The sequence below is a fragment of the Lactuca serriola genome, chromosome 5, assembly GCF_051521515.1.
Source record: "Lactuca serriola cultivar US96UC23 chromosome 5, Lser_US96UC23_V15, whole genome shotgun sequence".
Taxonomy (NCBI): domain Eukaryota; kingdom Viridiplantae; phylum Streptophyta; class Magnoliopsida; order Asterales; family Asteraceae; genus Lactuca; species Lactuca serriola.
Window position 1 is genome coordinate 341,237,896 of NC_136412.1, and position 14,016 is coordinate 341,251,911.

A 14,016-nucleotide genomic window follows, 5' to 3' on the forward strand; every position below is an offset into this window, starting at 1 on the left:
CTTCATCCGACGTCCGTTTTCGTCATTCTTTTTACCGTTGTACTACTATTGACGAGACCTTCGATTCTCGTTTAGGTTGTGTCGGCTAAATATCGCTCGATCTTTATTTCGAGTTTTTAGCTGTCTACTGCTATTCTGAAACTTAGAAAAATTATAACTTCCTCATACGAAGTCAAATTTGGACGTTCTTTTTATGAAAATTCTCGGTTTAAAAAAATACTACGACTTTCATTTAGATCACCAAGGCTAAAAAGTAGTTTATCGAAAACTCACTTTTTACGTCATTCGGCGCCGTGTCGGTTTTGTCACGGATCTTCGATTGGTCATAACTTCTTCGTTATAACTCGGATTTCGATGAGGTTTTCGCCTAAATGTTTCTAACGAGATTCTTTACAGCTTTCAATAATAAAATTTTACTTATTTCAAATTTTATATTTTCGTTAAATTTCAAATTTTATATTTTCGTTAAATTTCATAAGATTTCCAATATTTTTCGAGTGATTCTAAACATTGTTTTACTTCATTTCTAGTAAAAACTATTTGTTAGAACTCAATACTCAATTCACATAATATTTCATAATATTATTTACTTTTAACATTTACAAAACACGATTTCAAAATGTGTATGTTACAAATACCTCCTCCTTCTGAGGATTTCGTCCCCGAAATTACATCGATTAAAATAAATGGGGATATTTTTATCTTATCTCATTCTTATTTTCCCAAGTATAATTTGGGCATCGATGGTGTTTCCACCTGACAAGCACCAACTCTACTTCTTTATTACGTAGCTTAGTAGTTCTTTTGTTTATGATCTCTTCATGCTCTTCTACATATCTTAACTTATTATCCAATTTCACCTCGGATAATGGATCTGTCTCATCATATATGCTTAAACATTTACGCAGATAGCTCACATGAAACACATCATGAATACCTGCCAAATCTTCCGGCAATTCCAGGCAGTATGCCTGTTTACCAATTCTCTGGATGATTTTGAAAGGACCAACAAATCTAGGGTTAGTTTTCCTTTCTTCCCAAATCGCATAATGCCTTTCCACGGGGATACCTTCAGCATTAAGAAATCACCCACCTGGAATTCTATGGGTCGTCTTCTCTTTTCTGCATAAGACTTCTGTCGATCTTGGGCCGCTTTCATTCTTTCTCGTACAATTTGAATCTTGTCGGTGGTGTCTTGAATCATTTCAGGGCCTCCAAGGATCTTCTGTCCTACACCACGCCAACATAATGGCGTACGACATTTGCGACCATATAATGTTTCATATGGTGGCATTTTGATTGAAGCATGGTAACTGTTATTATACGAAAATTCGACAAGAGGTAAGTATTTATCCTAGTTATCACCGAACTCCAAGACACATGCACGAAGCATATCTTCTACTGTTTGGATTGTTCTCTCCGTCTAACCATTTGTCTGGGAATGATAAGCTGTGCTGAGAGTAACTCGAGATCCTAATTCACGTTGCATACTTGCCCAAAAGTGAGAAGTGAAGCGAGTATCACGATCAAAAATGATCTTTAGTGGCACACCATGTCTTGCAACAATTTCATCGAAGTATACTTGTGCGTATTTCTCCATTGGATCCGCTTCACGCATGGCAAGAAAATGTGCAATCTTAGTCAGGCGGTCGACGATTACCCAAATGCTATCATGTTGTCTAGCAGTCTTTGGCAATTTGGTAATAAAATCCATGGACAGTTTTTCCCATTTCAATACAGGAACACTAAGACTTTCTAAGGTTCCATAAGGCTTTTGGTGCTCTGCTTTGACTTGTAAGCATACTAAGCATTCTTGTACATATCTTCCAATGTCTCTCTTTAATCCAGGCCACCAATAATCAACTCTTACATCATAGTACATTTTACTTGTACCAGGATGTATTGACAGTTTAGAATTATGGGCTTCATCTAAAATTTTCTTTCTTAATCCACCAATCTTTGCAATCCAAAGCCGATTCTTGAATACCTTTAACCCTCGTGGATTATCAAGTAAAACATCAGCATAACGTACCATCCCTTCTTTCTTTACATTTTTTGGCTTTAGGGCCTCTACTTGCCATTTCTCTAATTCATCAAGAATAGTGAACTTTACTGTGGTGTGAGTAATAGTATAACACATACTATTACGATAAACTTTTCTGTTAAGTGCATTGACAACTACATTGGCCTTTCCAGGATGATACAGGATTTCACAGTCATAATCTTTGATCAGCTCCATGGCTCGTTGTTGAGACTTTTGTGGTCGGTAAACAATTGGAATTTTGTACCAAAAAGATAATGTCTCCAAAGTTTTAGAGCAAATACCACTGCAGCGAGTTCGAGATCATGGGTGGGATAATTCTTTTCCTACTCTTTCAGTTGTCTTGAGGCATAGGCCATCACTTTACCACGTTGCATCAACACACAACCGAGTCCCAATCTTGAAGCATCGCTATATACGGAGAAATCATCATCACCTTCTGGAAGTGATAAGATTGGAGCATGAGTCAAAAGATCTTTTAAAGTTAAGAAAGCTTTTTCTTGGGCTTCACCCCATTCGAACTTTACTTCTTTCCGTGTAAGACTCGTGAGAGGTATGGCTATACGAGAAAAGTCTTTAATGAATCTCCGGTAATATCCCGTGAGACTTAAGAAACTGCGAAATTCGGAAGCATTACAGGGCACTTCCTAATTTTGAATGACTTCGATTTTGGTAGGATCTACGAATACACCATCACCAGAAATCACATGCCCAAGAAATTGAACTTGATGAAGCCAAAATTCACATTTCGTGAATTTAGCATATAGTTTCTCCTTTCAAAGAAGTTCTAATACCGCACGAATATGAACGACATGAACAGCTTCAGATTTGGAATATATTAGGATATCGTCAATGAATACGATGACAGATTTATCGAGCATTGGGCGGCATACCCGATTCATCATATCCATGAATATAGCAGGAGCATTTGTTAAACCGAACGGCATGACAAGGAATTCGTAATGTCCATATCGAGTATGAAAAGCAGTCTTTGATACATCCTGCTCATGAACTTTCAACTGATGATAGCCAAATGTCAAATCAATCTTTGAGAAATTGTAACACCCTGAGGCCTGAAGTTGATCAAATAAATCGTCAATGCGGGGTAGTGGGTACTTGTTCTTGATAGTTACTTTATTTTAGGGGTATGCAAAAAAACCGCAAAACCGAAAAACCGAGCCAAACCGGCCAATCCGAAACCGAAAAAACCGGGTACCTACGGGTCGGTTTCGGTTTGGATATTTAGATATCCGTGGATACCCGAACCGAACCGTTATATATATATATATATATATATATATATATATATATATATATATATATATATATAATTGGTTTCTATTGAAAAATCAAACAGATGGACTCCTACAAACTTTTACGACAAAAGTCACAGAACGAATACCACTCGCGGAATATATACAAATTACATATTAGTTATATTATTATCGTTATCAATAAATATCAATTATACGCTATATAATAAGTCAACAACCATGTACAATACATAAATATAGCTTAATAATGGCTTTCAAACTCACTCGTCGCCTACATGGAACAACTAATTATAACATTGTCATTTACTGATTCGGAATTTTATATTTAGCGGATACCCGTGAACCGAACCGTGGTTACTCGGTTTTATACGATTCGGTTCAGTTCGGGTATTTAAGAAATTCAGTTCGGTTACGGTTAATGCACATGAGGTACCCGCCCCGTGGTCACGGTTCATGATTTTACTACTATCCGAGCTGAACCGCCCCGTGAACACCCCTACTTTATTTAGCTCACGGTAATCAATACATATTCGCATCAATCCGTCCTTCTTCTTGACAAACAATACCAGAGCACCCCAAGGAGAGGTACTCGGTTGAATAAAGCCTTTGTCAAGTAATTCCTTCAGTTGGATCATCATTTCCTTCATCTCAGATGGCGCAAGACGATAAGGAGTCTTTGCAATCGTAGCAGCACCAGGCATAAGGTCAATTCGAAATTCCACTTGCCTGTCCGGAGGAAGTCCAGACAATTCATCGGGAAAAACTTCAGGATATTCGTTAACAATGGGAACATCATTTACCGTTTTCTTCTCCTCTTTTGAGAGATCAACTATGTAGGCCAGATATATAGAGCATCCCTTCGATATGAATTTACAAGCTTTGAGGAAAGAGATTATTTTTAAGATTCTTTGTTCACCGTAGAGATTGATAGGATCTTCTCCTTCAATAGGAATGCGTACTATCTTTTCATAGCATAAGAGTTGGTTCTTTGATAACCAATCCATGCCGAGAATAATATCAAAGTTGGGCAAGGAAATAGGGATCAGGTTAGCAAGGAAATTATAGCCTTCAATTTTTATAACACAATCTCTATAGACTTTATCAGCAAGTAATGATATACTTCCCGTAGTATCTATGTGAAATGGTTGCGCGAGTGCATAACAAGCAATTTGAAAAGAATGCGCAAATTCATAAGACACAAAAGAATCTAAGTCACCAGAATCAAATAAGATGTGAGCAGGTCTAGAGTTGACAAGAAATGTACCCGTCACAACATTGGGGTCCTCGCGTGCCTCCTCTGTGGTAATCTGGAATGCACGACTCTTAGCTTTTGTCACCTCCTCCTTTTTAGTTGGAGTACCCTTTGATTGTTGAACAAAAGCTTGACTTCTCGCCGGTTGTTGAATAGAAGCTTGACTTACCGTCATTTGACTAGTAAGAGTAGGGAAAAAGCGTTTCTTGTGGCCAGTAATACCACATGCATAGCAAGTAATATCCTTTCTTGGGCAAGCTGGCTTTATATGACCTGTTTCTCCACATCCATAACAGACAACGGATTCCTTGTCTATTTTGCATTGGCCCGGATGATTCCTTCCACAAATGCGACATGAAGGCGATTGAATAGAAAAAGATTGTGATCTACTGCGACCACGAAAAGCACTCTGAGATTGCACTTGCTTGTTAGGTTCAGATCGAACGGATTGAGCCGGTGGAATAGAGGGAACAGGAACAGTTCTTTTAGTACGTGGATGCTTCGGAACAGTAAAAGTGGCACCACGTATTTCTAAGTCATGCTCGCGCCTTCGAGCATACTCAACGACTTTATCGAATGACAAAACATCCCGATTGACAACGAAATCGTGGATTTCATGTCGTAGTCCCTCCATGAATAACTGAATTTTCTTGTCTTTAGTTGGAATATACTTTGTAGCAAACCTTGCTCTTTGATTAAACTGAGTTTCATACTCATTCATAGTCATTCCTCCATGTTTAAGCTTGAGAAATTCCTTCTCTAATCTCCTCCTCATGTCTAGAGGACAATACTTCTCTAGCAAACAAGTTTTGAACATTTCCCAGGATAAATTCTCCTGGCCATACCTGTTGAGAGCTTCATGTGTTGCTTCCCACCAGACTAAGGCTTCTTCGACGAACATAGCAGAAGCATAATTAGCCTTGTCTTCATTATCCACATGAGAAATATGAAACACTTTCTCTGTGTTCTGGATCCAGGTAAGAACAAAAATAGGATTAAGAACACGTGAAAACTCTGTAGCACCACTACTCTTGAAATCTTTGAACGAGGGACGCTTTACCTCCCCTTTTGAAGACTCTCTAGTGGCTTTATCTTTTCCTTTATCACCATTATTTTTGTGTTCTTCGAGAGTCTGTCGAATAACATCGGTAAGTTTACCCAAGAGTCACTCCTCACGAGGAGATACTGAAGTATTCACTTCCTCAAGACGAGGATCTCCAACCACTTCTAGTGTATGGCTACCTTCCTGTTCAACCATTCTTCTGTAAATTTGGAGCAACATAGTATTTCAGAATATTAGGATTTATTATTACCTAATACTTTTACTTAAATATTTCCTATGGTTTGTATCCATATACTTACAATGAATCCGTTCATATAATGAACTTCCAATAGTATAAGTCTAAATACAAATCCGTGGAATTTAGTTCACTTAAACTACTACTCTGATACCATGATTGAAAGACCCACACTTTCATATTTATGAAAGACCCAAACTTTCATACTTGACAATATAGTTACTCCAAAACATGGTACTTGCATATTCATAAAAAATATTTTACATTGATAAAGTGATTACAAACTACTGGATACAAACCGACTATTACAAAGTGTTATATATTACATAACTTCCCAGGATACTATAATTTATACATACATGAGTACAAAATACATTAGTTTCATAACTATTCTAAACCTTCAATAGTATACAACTATACTGGTTACTTATCTCCTGCAATTTGTTAAACATTGAGAGGGGTAAGCGGTGACGCTTAGTGATTTCAATAATAGATACAATATAACGTTATGCCATATATATACTTTAATATGGCAGACGCAAAGAGGAACAAGGAACAACAAAGGCATACATGAATCATGTGACAAACTTTCCATATCAATAAATGATTTGATTCAAAGATATACAATCAATGAGACATAATAATTTCCATACTTGATATACATCAATAAAGCTTTGGCCCAAATAGCACAAAAGACATACAATTTCTGATTAACATTTTGGTAGATTTCAGGCTTATAGCCCTGTCTAACCTTCTGCCAATGCCATAGAATAAAAGTCATTCTCTTATGGAGACATGCTCTGCATGGCCAGAGGCTACATACCGGTACCAATGTGAATCTAAGTCCTTTCACTAATCACATGGTCAAAGGTATTACTTTTCTATTAAAATAGCGAATAAAAATAACACAGGAAAATAACCCGAAAAAATAACACTAAAAAGCACATAGCACGTATAACACATAACATATAATTGTTTCTATATATTGAACTCACAGTGAAATAATCGGGGGTTAAAATAGTAATTTGTGCAGCACTTCGTTATAATAAATAACTTTCTTTGTTGAAAATCGGGAGCTTTATTGAAAACTGGGCTTTGTGAAGGTTGAGCTTCAAACCGAAAAGATAAATTTCTCGGGTACTTCAGAAAGTATTTCGGGTGTTAAAATTGATACCGGGGCTTCGGGGGAAGTGGAAGTAGTTAAAATATGAGTTTAGGGGTGAAAAGTGACAATTTTCCAACATTTACCCGAGAGGTCTCGCACCCTTATATAGGTGCGAGCCTTGGATCCAAAGCAAGAGGAAAGGAGGGCAGGTGACGCGAGGCTCGGACATGCGGCAGCAGGGGCGAGGCTTGTATGCGAGATAGGCACACGTCGGCTTCGGATTGGTCCAGCACTTCGGACACGGGGCGGCTCATAGGGAAGAGTGACGTGGCTTGCGTCGGACGCCTCCACGAATTGGACACGCGGCATGCTCGGAGCGAGGTGACGTGGCCAATCTTATCCATGCGAAAATTCTCGTAATTTGTTCCAAAATCTTCTAAAATCCATAACTTTTGCATACGAGCTCCGTTTTTGATGTTCTTTATATGCACGCGTAGGTGAGAATATATTCTACAACTTTCATTTAGACTCCGTCGGATAATTTTGAATTTATTTTTAATATTATTATTTTTAACAGACCGGGACAAGAAAATCCGTTAAAAATTCATAACTTCTTCATCCGACGTCCGTTTTCGTCATTCTTTTTACCGTTGTACTACTATTGACAAGACCTTCGATTCTCATTTAGGTTGTGTCGGCTAAATATCGTTCGATCTTTATTTCGAGTTTTTAGCTGTCTACTACTATTTTGAAACTTAGAAAAATTATAACTTCCTCATACGAAGTCAGATTTGGACGTTCTTTTTATGAAAATTCTCGGTTTAACAAATACTACGACTTTCATTTAGATCACCAAGTCTAAAAAGTAGTTTTAACAAAAACTCACTTTTTACGTCATTCGACGATGTGTCGGTTTTGTCGCGGATCTTCGATTGGTCATAACTTCTTCGTTATAACTCGGATTTCGATGAGGTTTTCGCCTAAATGTTTCTAACGAGATTCTTTACAGCTTTCAGTAATAAAATTTTACTTATTTCAAATTTTATATTTTCGTTAAATTTCAATATTTGTCTTTTGATTGGAATCTCATAAGACTTCCAATATTTTTGGAGTGATTCTAAACATAGTTTTAGTTCATTTCTAGTAAAAACTATCTGTTAGAACTCAACACTTAATTCACATAATATTTCATAATATTGTTTACTTTTAACATTTACAAAACACGATTTCAAAACGTGTATGTTACAGAGATGCCATCCATCCATATACCTAGCAAGGAAAACGCAACAGGGGTCTGGGGGAATATATCAAAAGCTGTCAAATGCTTGGACAAATACAAATTGAATCCATCGAAACTGTTTTCACTGGTGTGGCGACGAAACTTTACAAAATTGTTTCCCCAATCTATACAAACAGGAATCAATCAAGAGATGCTCCCTCATGGATCGATTATGCAACAGTTGTTTCATGTGGCAATGGAAATCAGGTACATTGGAAATAATCTCTCAATTGGAATTATAGGATTTCTATATTCTCTTTGGTCGAAAAAACTTCAGGTCCACCTCAAAATATGGGTTCCAATTTAATCTAAACTTTGATGGCAAGTATTCAGTAAATATCATGAGAAAATGGATTGACTCAACAATCACCCTATGTACTGGACCCTCAATCTGTTGGTCAAAAACCATCCCCTTAAAAGTTAGGTGTTTTGATTGGAGGGAGATTCTAGGTAGAATTCCAGTCGCAAATATTCTCAACAGCAGGGGTATAACAGTCGAAAATATGGTTTGTTCATTATGTGAGAAATCAAATGAGACAATAAACCATCTTCTTGTCGGGTGTGAGTTCATAATAATCGTTGGATATTGGATATCCAGATGGTGAGGAATTCAAAACAAGGTTTATACAAATGTAAAAGATTGTCTAGACTTCACAGCTTCTTGGGTTAACCGTCCTCAGAAAAGTGAAATATTAAACATGATTCAATACTCCACTCTCTAGAACATATGTATGGCAAGAAATATAAATATATTTGAAAAGGCGAAACCTTGTGCGACAAAAATTGCAGATCTTATAACTGCCTAAACATTTGAATGGTATAAACATAGAGGGAATGGGCGTGGTAATTTGGCAGAATGGAGTTGTTCTCCATTTGATCATTTTCTCTTATAATTTTAACTCTCTGTAATGTTGTTCCTGTTCTCTCAAACTTAGCTACTTGCTAATTGTTTGAGGCTCTCTTTTTATATAATTTATTCGCCGTTTCAAAAAAAGACACCAATGAAAGGGATAATAGAATCTTCAAGCTAGCTAAAGCCATATGGAGGAGACAAAAGGACTTAGGTAATGTTACATATATTAAAGATGACATCGGAAGAGTTCTAGTGAAAGATGAAGATATTATGAGGAAATGGGTAGTTGTTTTCTTTCTTTATATAATGATGGTGAGTTTCTGTAACGTCCGCAGATTCGGGGTAGTCAATTTAGAGACAGTAAGCGTCAAAAATGACTTTTTGATGGAAGATTATTTAGAATGAATAATCTTAACCAAGTTGTAGTATATGTCACAAGAGTTTTGTACATATAAAGAACGTTGACATCCGAGTTATAATGAAGAAGTTATGACCCGTTGAAGCTTTACGGCTAAACCGACACAGCACCATGTAACGTAAAAAGTGATTTTTTGATAAATTACTTGTTAGCCTTAGCAATCTAAACAAAATTCGTAGTAGATGTTAAACTGGGAACGTACATAAAAAGAACGTCAAAATCTGATTTCATATGAGGAAGTTATGTTTTTTTTTCTAAGATTTTAGCATAGCAATGCACAGCCTGAAATTCGAATTTTAGATCGATCAATTTTTAGCCGATACAACCTAAATGAGAATTGAAGATCTCATTAATAGTTCAACGATAAAAAGACAGTTGAAAACGGAGTCCGTATGTAGAAGTTAGGAATTTTACACGGTCGTTAAACACTGTAATCTTCTCATACTGTTAAATTTAAAATCAGTTGAGAATTAGTCGATGAAGTCAAGAGGAGAGTTGTAGATCTTGTCAATACATGCACGTGAATATAAAGAACGTCAAAAACGGAGCTCGTATGCGAAAGTTACGTAATTTAGAAGACATAAGGGTGATGTGGCTTAATCAGGACCAAAAGTTCCTCCCTACGCCTTGCCACCAGATGGTGACACTTGGCACTCAACTCGACGAGTTGGAGGCTCAAACTCGCCGAGTTGGGCCATTTTTCATCTTATAAATACCATGCGAAGCTCACCCTTTTTCATCACACCATAACCCTTCTCTCTCTAACTTCTCTCTAAACCTCTCCCAAAGCCCTAGTAACTCCTAATTGCTAGAGGAAAGACACGGAGCGCCAGAAGGCTCCAAAAAGAAGAGCTTTCAGCTCGAAAGTTCTGTCCCACAGCGCCCGATTCCTAGCCAAACCTCCCGGTAAGTGAGTTATGCTTACCCTACTTCAAGGATAGCTTATGTTTAAGTTCAGTATCGTTATTATGAACTTATAAACAATAAATATATTATAAAATATAATATACAAAGTGTTATTATAATATCTTTTAACTACTCGCGGTATGCGGGCAATCTGGTTTGAAGGGCCGCATAGTTGTTGGATTTCAGAAGTGCTATAATCCCAAAATGGTCATGCCCTTTGGTGTTTTATGTTTGGCCCCTGTCTGTACATAGTGGTTGAAAAGTATTGTATAACACTTATAAAACAATATCGCACATAAATAATCGCAAAAAATATTAGACTAAAATCTAGCGGTAATGATACTAGGTTTCGTCGAAGGAAAATAGAATTGTTAGAAGCGAAGAACTGTTCGAGTTTGGAATCATCACTTTAACAAATGAGTGCATAATTACTTTCATCTTACACATAGATATGAAGTATTTGATATAAATTACGTAATATGTGTGACATCCCCAAAATCATAGCCGGAAAAGACCGGTTTCATTTATGCTTTTAAAATAAGTTTCAGAGTAATCCTTTGATTTAAAAGAGTTGCGAAATTTGTTCCCAAAACAAAATATGACAAATAAAATTCATCAAACCATTCCTTAAAGAAATGTATTTTCATATATAACAAAACTCAGGATGTCATGTTCCGATATAGACCAAAAGCATAAACAGCACATTATAAGTCTTACAACAGTTATATACAACTACTAGCCTATAAAAAAATATCTTCACAAGTTGTCCAACTTATGCTCTCGCGCCACTACCTGTAATACAAATAAAACTGAGTGGGTCAGGCTTGGGAGCCTGGTGAGCATATAGGGTTTTCAACCCATAATAAATAATTATATTTATTTTCACCAACCAACAATAACCCGATTACTCATTCCCGTTATCCTCACTTTACGTCCCTAAAACAACAACTATCACGAGGGATGGACATTATTGCACAGGGGTTTCCTCAACAATAGATGTCCTAAAGGCAACCATGAGGGGGATGAAGTACACCGGTGAGCACATCGTTCACAACACCTATAGGTTATCAACCTGTCAGCGTTCCACTGGACAGTCTAGAAAGAGTTCGTGGTCGTCATCCATACTCCGTTAGATGACTAGATCAACAACAACATCAAGTCCTCTCCTCATTTTTATTTCATCACACATCACTATCTACCCATGTTCTACCCAACATATTTGTAGATAAAATATACTTGTTTATATACAACTTAAAACCTGTATAACATATTCATTCAATACTCATACCACATAACAAATAGTATATAATCACATATCACATATTTCATAGAGTATAATCCATATATGTGTATTATCAGAAAGCAACTACACACTTACTCATACCATATATCTAATACATTCATCAATACTTGTATTAAAACCGTGTATATGAAAGGGACTATGTACTCACTTGATAAGACGATGCTCGGACAACACTACGGCTCTTAAAGTGGTATTCTTCAGTGAAACTGTGATCTCTTCACACACTGGGCTTCTTGTGGGCAGAGCTTTGGCTCGGAAACTCTTTTCTTCTCGGGATCTTCGGAGCTTTGGGACTCGCTTCAGGTCTCGGGATGTTACCGTGGCTTTGGGAGCATAACTTACACATAAATCTAGGTAATATGGGTGAGAGAGAAGAGATTTGGCAAACCTAAACGGCTGGCCTCGCTTTCTATTTATAGGAGGCTGAAAAACTATGCTCACGTCGTGAGCTCGATAGGTCACTCCGTTCGTCATGGCCACTTGCCCTGGAAGGTGTCCATCACCTGCTCACATCATGAACACTGTGTTCACGTCGTGAGCTCTGACACAGGGGTTGAAGTTCGTTCCCCGAACTTTAGAAATTCATATATTTCACATACGGGCTCCCTTTTCGACGTTCTTTATATGCACGCGTACGTGAGATTATGCTCTACAACTCTCGTTTAGACTCCGTCGGCTAATTTTGACATTAACTTTTATTATATTATTTTTAGTAGGCCGGGACAGGAAAACTCCGTTAGAAATTCTTAACTCCTTCATCTAACATCCATTTTCGTTTGTCTTTTTACCGTTGGACTACTATCGATGAGATCTTCGATTCTCATTTAGATTTTTTCCGGCTAGAATCACTCGATCTCATATTCGAACTTTGTGTTGCATACCGCTAAGTCGAAACTTCAAAAAATCATAATCCTCATACGAAGTCAGATTTAGACGTTCTATTTATGTACGCTCTTGGTTTAACGTATTCTACAACTTTCGTTTAGATCACTAAGGCTAAATATCGCTCTATCGTAAACTCACTATTTACGTCATGCAATGTCGTACCGGTTCTGTCGCGAAACTTCGACAGGTCATAACTCCTTCGTTATAACTCGTATTTTGGCATTCTTCATATTTTCATAATCCTTGTAACGACCACTAGAACTTCTTGTATAGATATCAGGCTTATCTAATATTTTATTATTACGCTTATTATTATTCTTAATTCATTTAGATCACATAATTAACCATAAAACACATAACACTCAAAATAATACATTTTTATTATTTCACAACGAGTTACAAAGGTTAACCTAGACTATTACATCATCATTAATGCCTAGCCTAGAAACACGGGTGTTACAATTCTCTCCTCGTTAGGATGATTCCTTCCCTGGAATCTCACATCAACAAACAAATGCGGATAGCGACTCATCATGTCACTTTCCGTTTCCCAGGTGAGATTTGGCCCATTGACATGTTTCCATCGGACAAGCACTAATTCGACCATCTTGTGTCGCAACTTCTTAGTCTTTCGGTCAACGATTGCCCCTGGTTCTTTAATCAACCTTTTGTTTTTATCAATCCTTAATTCAGAAATTGGAATTATGTCGGGAACTTATCCCGTGAACTTCCTCAAATAACACACATGGAAAATGTTATGAATTCCATTCAGTTATTCTGGTAATTCGAGCTTGTAAGCATGGTTCCCAATCCTCTGAAGAACTTTAAACGGTCCAATAAACCTTGGACTTAACTTTCCCCTTTTTCCAAATCGTATAAGTCCCTTCCACGGTGAGACTTTAAGCAAAACCGAATCTCCAACTTCAAAAGTCACCGGTCTTCGCTTGTTGTCAACATAGCTCTTTTGACTATCCTGAGCTGCTAACATTCTCTCCCAAATTATTTTCAACTTTGCAGCAGTTTGATGGACTATCTCGGGTCCCATAAACTAATTTTCCCCAGCCTCAAGCCAACAAGATGGCGTACAACATTTTTGTCCGTACATAGCTTGATAAGGTGCCATCTTTATGCTCGAGTGGAAACTATTATTGTAGGAAAATTCTACCAAAGGTAAATGTTCATCCCAGTTACCTTGGAATGCCAGGGTACATGCTCTCAGCATATCTTCAAGTGTTTGTATCGTCCGTTCGCTCTGACCATCAGTTTGTGGATGGTAAGCTGTACTCAAACAAAACTTGGTACCCAATTCCTCTTGTAGACTTCTCCAAAATCGTGAGGTGAAACAGCTATCATGATCCGACACAATCGTTAACGGAACACTGTGAAGCCTCACAATTTCTTT